The following is a 6,000-nucleotide window of genomic DNA, read 5'->3' on the forward strand; positions in this document are numbered from 1 at the left end:
GATGGCAGCCTCTTGGTGATGGGCCTCACTTGTACCCATCATGCCAGTGGCATGCATGGGAGAGAACATTCTATCTTCCCATACTCAGCCTGGGCCCAGGGTGCCACACTGGGGAACAATGGGGTATAGATTGTGCCACAGGAGTTTCTGGCTCTGGCTCTGCCACCTACTGCCTGGGGGACCTTGCATAGGTACTCCTTACAAACCTAAACTTCCTCATCTCTAAAATAGACTAGGCCTGCTGCTGAGTAATTCTCCAGGACTTTTTTTCTTTCCTTCTTTCCTTCCTTCTTTCTTTTCTTTCTTTCTTTTTCTTTCTCTCTCTCCCTTTCTCTTTTTCTCTTTCTTTCTTTCTTTCTTTCTTTCTTTCTTTCTTTCTTTCTTTCTTTCTTTCTTTCTTTCTTTCTTTCTTTCTTTCTTTCTTTCTTTCTTTCTTTCTTTCTTTCTTTCTTTCTTTCTTTCTTTCTTTCTTTCTTTCTTTCTTTCTTTCTTTCTTTCTTTTCTTTCTTTCTTTCTTTCTTTCCGCTAGATGTTCCTTGGCTTGTAGATGCATCACTCCAATCTCTGCCTCTGTTGTCATATGGCCATCTTCTCCCTGTGTGTCTTTGTCTTCACATGGCATTCTCCTCTCCTATAAAGACACCAGTCATACTGGATTAAGGGCTCATCCTAATCCAGTATGACGTCATCTTAATTAATTACATCTGCAATGACCTTATTTCCAAATAAGTTCACATTCTGAGGTGCTGGGGGATAGGATTTCAACACATCTTTTAGGGGGATGTAATTCAACCCAGAACATATCAGGAGGAGCTGAGATCAAGGTCTCTTGCCTGCTCCCTTGTTTGGCTACTTCCCTCTACTGGAAACCACATCTTCCTCTCCTGTCAGCTACTCTCTCTAGGTTCTGGTAATCATTTTTTTCCTTTGCCCTGGAACTGCATCCATCTTCTGTTGATTGCCCTAAACCCTTACCCACCACTTTGTAAATAGTTCTTAATTAAATTCTCCTTTGATTTCCCAATTTGTGCATCTGTTTCCTGACACGGTGCCTTACTAGCCATCCACCATCCATCCATCCATCCATCCATCCATCCATCCAACCATCCATCCATCCACCCATCCATCCACCCATCCACCCATCCACCCATCCATCCATCCATCCATCCATCCATCCATCCATCCATCCATCCACCCATCCATCCACCCAAATATCCATCCATTCACCCACCCACCCATCTTCCCATCCTCCTGTCCATCCACCCACTCTTCCTTTCTGCACAGTACACAGTTCATTGTGGGCGCTCAATATATTCAGCAAACACTGAGCATTAGTGCTATGGCCAGTGCCAGGTCCTGTGCCAGGAATGTTGTAAGTAAAACACAGTGCCTGTTCTCCAGAAGCTGATGATACAGTCCAGGGATAAGAATAAAATATACAAGCCTTATTTCCTAATAGTTCTCTGCATCTAGTGGGGGGAAAAATGCCTGGAGAATTACTCAGCAAGATTTGGAGACAACTTAGGAGGTACATTCTGGGCTCTGTGGTTTTTAAATTTCGGAGTAGCTTAGGTCTGAAATTTTCTGTTTGTCTTCTAAGAGACAGAGAGACAGAGAGACTAGAGTTGATCATCAATATCTCTCTCTGAAAGAGGCTTCCTGATGGCCAGCTGCCCTCTGGCCATGTCCTGGGAAGACAGCTCTCCCTCGGGCCCCTGAGACAGCCCTCTTTTCATTCTCTGGTCCACCCAGGAGGGGGGCACGTTCTGAGAACAAACACAGGAACAAGGGAAGGGAGGCAGCCAGAGCAGTTTGGATTCATGGCGAAGCTCCTGCAGTGGCTTCTTTGAACAGTCCCCGTGTAACCTGTAAGGGGCTGAGTAGGTGAGACAGTGTCACAGAAGCCCACCAAGGAGCTGAGCCTCCTCCAAGGATGAGTCAAGGTGAGTCAATTCAGCAGGCCTCAGCTGAGTCCCTGGAACAGCAATTCATCCTTCCAGGCTTGGCAATACAAGGATAAGACTCCAGATCCCACAACCTCATCATCGAGCTGTAATGAGAGTGATGCACGGCAGGGTCCAGGAGGCTTCCCCAAGGTTGTGCAGCCAGTCAGCGGGTGTTAGCTTTGAGGCAGGGGTGAAATTTGTTCAATAAATATTGGGTTGGCCGAAAAGTTTGTTTGGGTTTGTTCGGGAAAGTAAGATCTTATGGGAAAAAACCCAAATGAAATTTTTGGCCAAACCAATATATAATGAGCGCCTACCATGTGCCTGGCATTGCCTGGTTGCTAGGTGCAATGGACAAGATGCAGAGAGAGGGCCTCTAATTCTGGAAGTCTTCCCTTTAGGGGGGCAAAAGGGGAAGGCTGTGGGAGGAGAGGGGTGTCCGAAGACCATGGGACTTTGCACTCCACAGCCTCCAAAAACTGCCAAGGACTGAACTGGGTGTGAGGTCTCACAGGGCAGAGACCCTGTCCTACTATTCTTTGTGCCTCTGGGGCCCAGCACTTCGTAGGTGCTCAGTGAACTCTGTAGAATTTAATTGATTCTGCCCTGAAGAGGAGTCCCTGCAAAAATGGAGACGTAGGGAACAGTCTGCATTCAAAACGTTACAATAACAAGCAATTGGCAAAACTGCCCAGTGAAGAGGCTTCTCCCTCCCCTCTCTCTTCCTGTCTATCTCTATGGTGACCATTACTAGGACTGGTCAAGGTCAAACATGGTCAACCAAGCAGCAATACTCCCAGGGACTCCAGCAGCTGCATCTTGGGTTATACTATTGTGTGAAGAGCTTTTGTATTTCACATTATGAACTTCTTTACACGATAGCAAAGTCTTTTGTTATTGCACATATGATAAAAATATTAAATACATTTTTAAGAAAGAAAAATAAACCACCCCTTGGCCACAGGACTGATTTAATTTTCACATTTGCCTTCCAGCCTTTGTCTATATGCAGCATATTTTATACTCACTGGTAATCACAGTGAACATACAATTTTGTATTCTGCTTACAAAACCTTTTTTTTTTTTTTTTTTTAAACATTTGTTCTTTCATATAGATTCAGCACTTGGGGCCAATCTTTGTTGGATATCAGTTTTCCTCGTAGGAGCACATCACTGAAAAGACAATGGGAGATGTTTTCCTTGTTTGTATTGGGTGTCTGTGAAACGCTTTGTTTTTCAGAGTTCTATAGACTAAGGAGTTCACCCAAGAACAGAACAGAACAGACTTTTCATACAGATTATTTGTACTGTTATCTAAATGGGGTATTCTATCTGTATGGGAGGAAATTTCCCGCATAAATTGAGTAGGCACAGCACTGGTGGTGTAGCCCGAGCTGCCAGGCTTGGAATCCTGGGCCTGTCACTCGCTAGCTGTGTGACCTTGGGCCACTTACCTAATTCTCTGGTCCTCGGCGTCTATCTCTGTACAGTAAGGACAGTAGCATCTATCATATCGGGCCGGGGAGAGGATTATGTGAGATACAGACTGGGCTTTGACCTTTAGAGCATATAGTCTATGTAGGTGACTGTGTAACTGTAGTATGATGTTCCCCATGTGATACTGGGATTGACCTTGGGCAAGCCTCTCTGGGCCAAGATTTGTACGTAACTGAAAGGGGAAAACAAAAGTCCCAATGAGACTAGACAAAATAATGAAAACAAAAGTGCTTTGTTATTTAAGATATGTCTGTCCATCTATCTGGCCTTCATTCTACCATCTTCCTGTGTCTGTTTTTCCTGGTCCTAGTATGAGGGGTGGAAGTTCAGGGAGCAGTTCTTTTTTTTTCTTCCTAGGATTTTTTATCTACATTAAAAAACCATGTACTGTTACAATGGAAAGGATTGACTATTACATAAATAAAATTCAAAAAAATTTTTAAAATAAAAATATATAGTGTGTATCACGGAGCAAATTGTATCTTCTTGTAGCTGATTTTATTTGTCTATAAAATGGATGGCCCTTAAGAGTCAGGGGGGAATTCTGAAGTGTGCCCCACAACCAGAAGCAGAGTAGCCACCAACTGCACCGGGCCAGAAGCTTCCAGGGACTCCCTCTCCGGGCCCAGCTCCAAGCCCTGGGGCTCATGCCGCGCGCACAGGCTCTCTGCCCCATCACCCTGCGCTGCTCTGTCTCCAGGGCCCAGTTCCCTGGGAGCTTGAGCGGAGATGCTGAGGACTCCATCAAGAGCCAGCCTTCCGAACAGCAGCAAGTGGGCACAGAGTCGGGGCCCGGGGGGCGGGGGGGCGGTCGGCGAGGACGGCCCAGCCTCCTGCAGGGCGGGCGGGGGATGCCCAGGGCAGCCGGAAAGGTAGGAATACCCTGCAGGTGTTGGTGGAAAGTCATCGGCCCTCCCTGCTTCCTTCTCTGCCCTTTTCACTTTCCTTTCTCCTCTCCCCTGCCCCACTTTCCTCCTTGATTTCACGCTACTGATTGCCACCAGAGCCCACTGAGACAGCGGGCAGCCTCCTCCACGGTCTGCAGCCCTGGGGTGGGGCTGGTCCCCTCCACAGTTCTAAACTTTTTTTTAGAAACTTAAACTTTGAAAACAAAGCAAAATCAATTATCAAGTTTTGAACCACCTCTCTTGCAAAGATAAACTTTTTAAATGAACTGCTTCTGCTGGGAAAAGAAACCAGGGGGAAAAACCATTGACAGATGATCTCAGACTTTGACGTGAGAACCACCGATCTGATCTCAGTTCCCGGATGGGGCTGACTCGGGAAGAGTGAGTGTGAAGCACGGCGGGCACCCCTCACACACCCCCCGGCCCCTTCCCCCGAACTCGCCCTTCTTCCTCACTTCCCCTTCTCCTTCTGTTCCTAGACAGAGCCCAGAGAGGCTAACAAGGCTGGCAGATCCATAGTGGGTGCTCAGTGACTTCCCTTTTTAAAAGCTTTTTTACTGAGGTGCCACTAAGCATGCTTCTGACAGCCCCTCCTTGGTGAAGCTTTTCCAAAACACCACCTGTCCTTTCTCTGTTCAACCTCTAAGCACCCAGTTCTGCTTTTTCTAGGAGTTCTCAAAATACTAAATAATACTGTTTGAGTTTATTAGCTAATAGAATGTACAGATACCTTAAAAATCAGAAATCAGATAGGATTTTTTTCAAACAGGGCTTTAGAAGGAAAGTTTTAATGCAGGCAGTTATGGGATCCCAGTTGGGGGAAGGGGTGGCGTCCCATAACTTGTCTGTCTTTTCCCGGCGGGAAAAGCAACTCAATCCAGAGTTGCTCAAGGACTTCCTGTTAACATTACTAAAAGAAGAAACCCTTCTTCCCTCTACCCACATTCACATCCAACACTTCTGACCCCAAATGTGTCACCAACAAATTCTCCACCTTTCTGGACACCAAGTCGGGGTCCTGCAGTTCAATTCTGACACTAACTTCCTGCAGGTAGCGCTGACCCCAGAAGTTAAGAGCTCAATATCACAAGACTGCTCCCACTTCAGAGGGCAACGGCAAGGCAGTCCCACTTCCGTGTGACTTTGCTACAAGCTGGGGGTCCCCGTAAGCCCCCTTCAGGTTCAATAATGTGCTCTAACAGCTCACAGAACTCAGAGAGACACTTACTTCCGTGATTTATTATATAATAAAGGATACAGATGAACAGATAGAAGAAGCAGTACATACGGCAAGGTCTGGAAGGGTCCCAAGTGCAGGAGCTTCTGTCCCTGTGGAGCTGGGGTGCATCACCCCCTCAACACATGGATGTGTTCACCAACCTGGAAGCTCTCTGAATCCCATAGTTTAGGGATTTTTATGGACGCTCCCCGTGTAGGAATGATCATTTATTAGCTCAGTCCTGGTCCCTTTCTCCTCCCTGGAGGATAGGGGGTGGGGCTGAAAGTTTCTAATCACGGCTGGGTCTTTCTGGTGACCAACCCCCTTCCTGAAGCTATCCCGGAGCCACCAAGAGCCACCTCATTAGAACAAAAGATGCTTCAGGAATTTCTAAGGGACTTAGGAGCTCTATGCCAGGAACTGGGAACAG

Source organism: Eschrichtius robustus, chromosome 15, assembly GCF_028021215.1.
Source record: "Eschrichtius robustus isolate mEscRob2 chromosome 15, mEscRob2.pri, whole genome shotgun sequence".
NCBI classification, from domain to species: Eukaryota; Metazoa; Chordata; class Mammalia; order Artiodactyla; family Eschrichtiidae; genus Eschrichtius; species Eschrichtius robustus.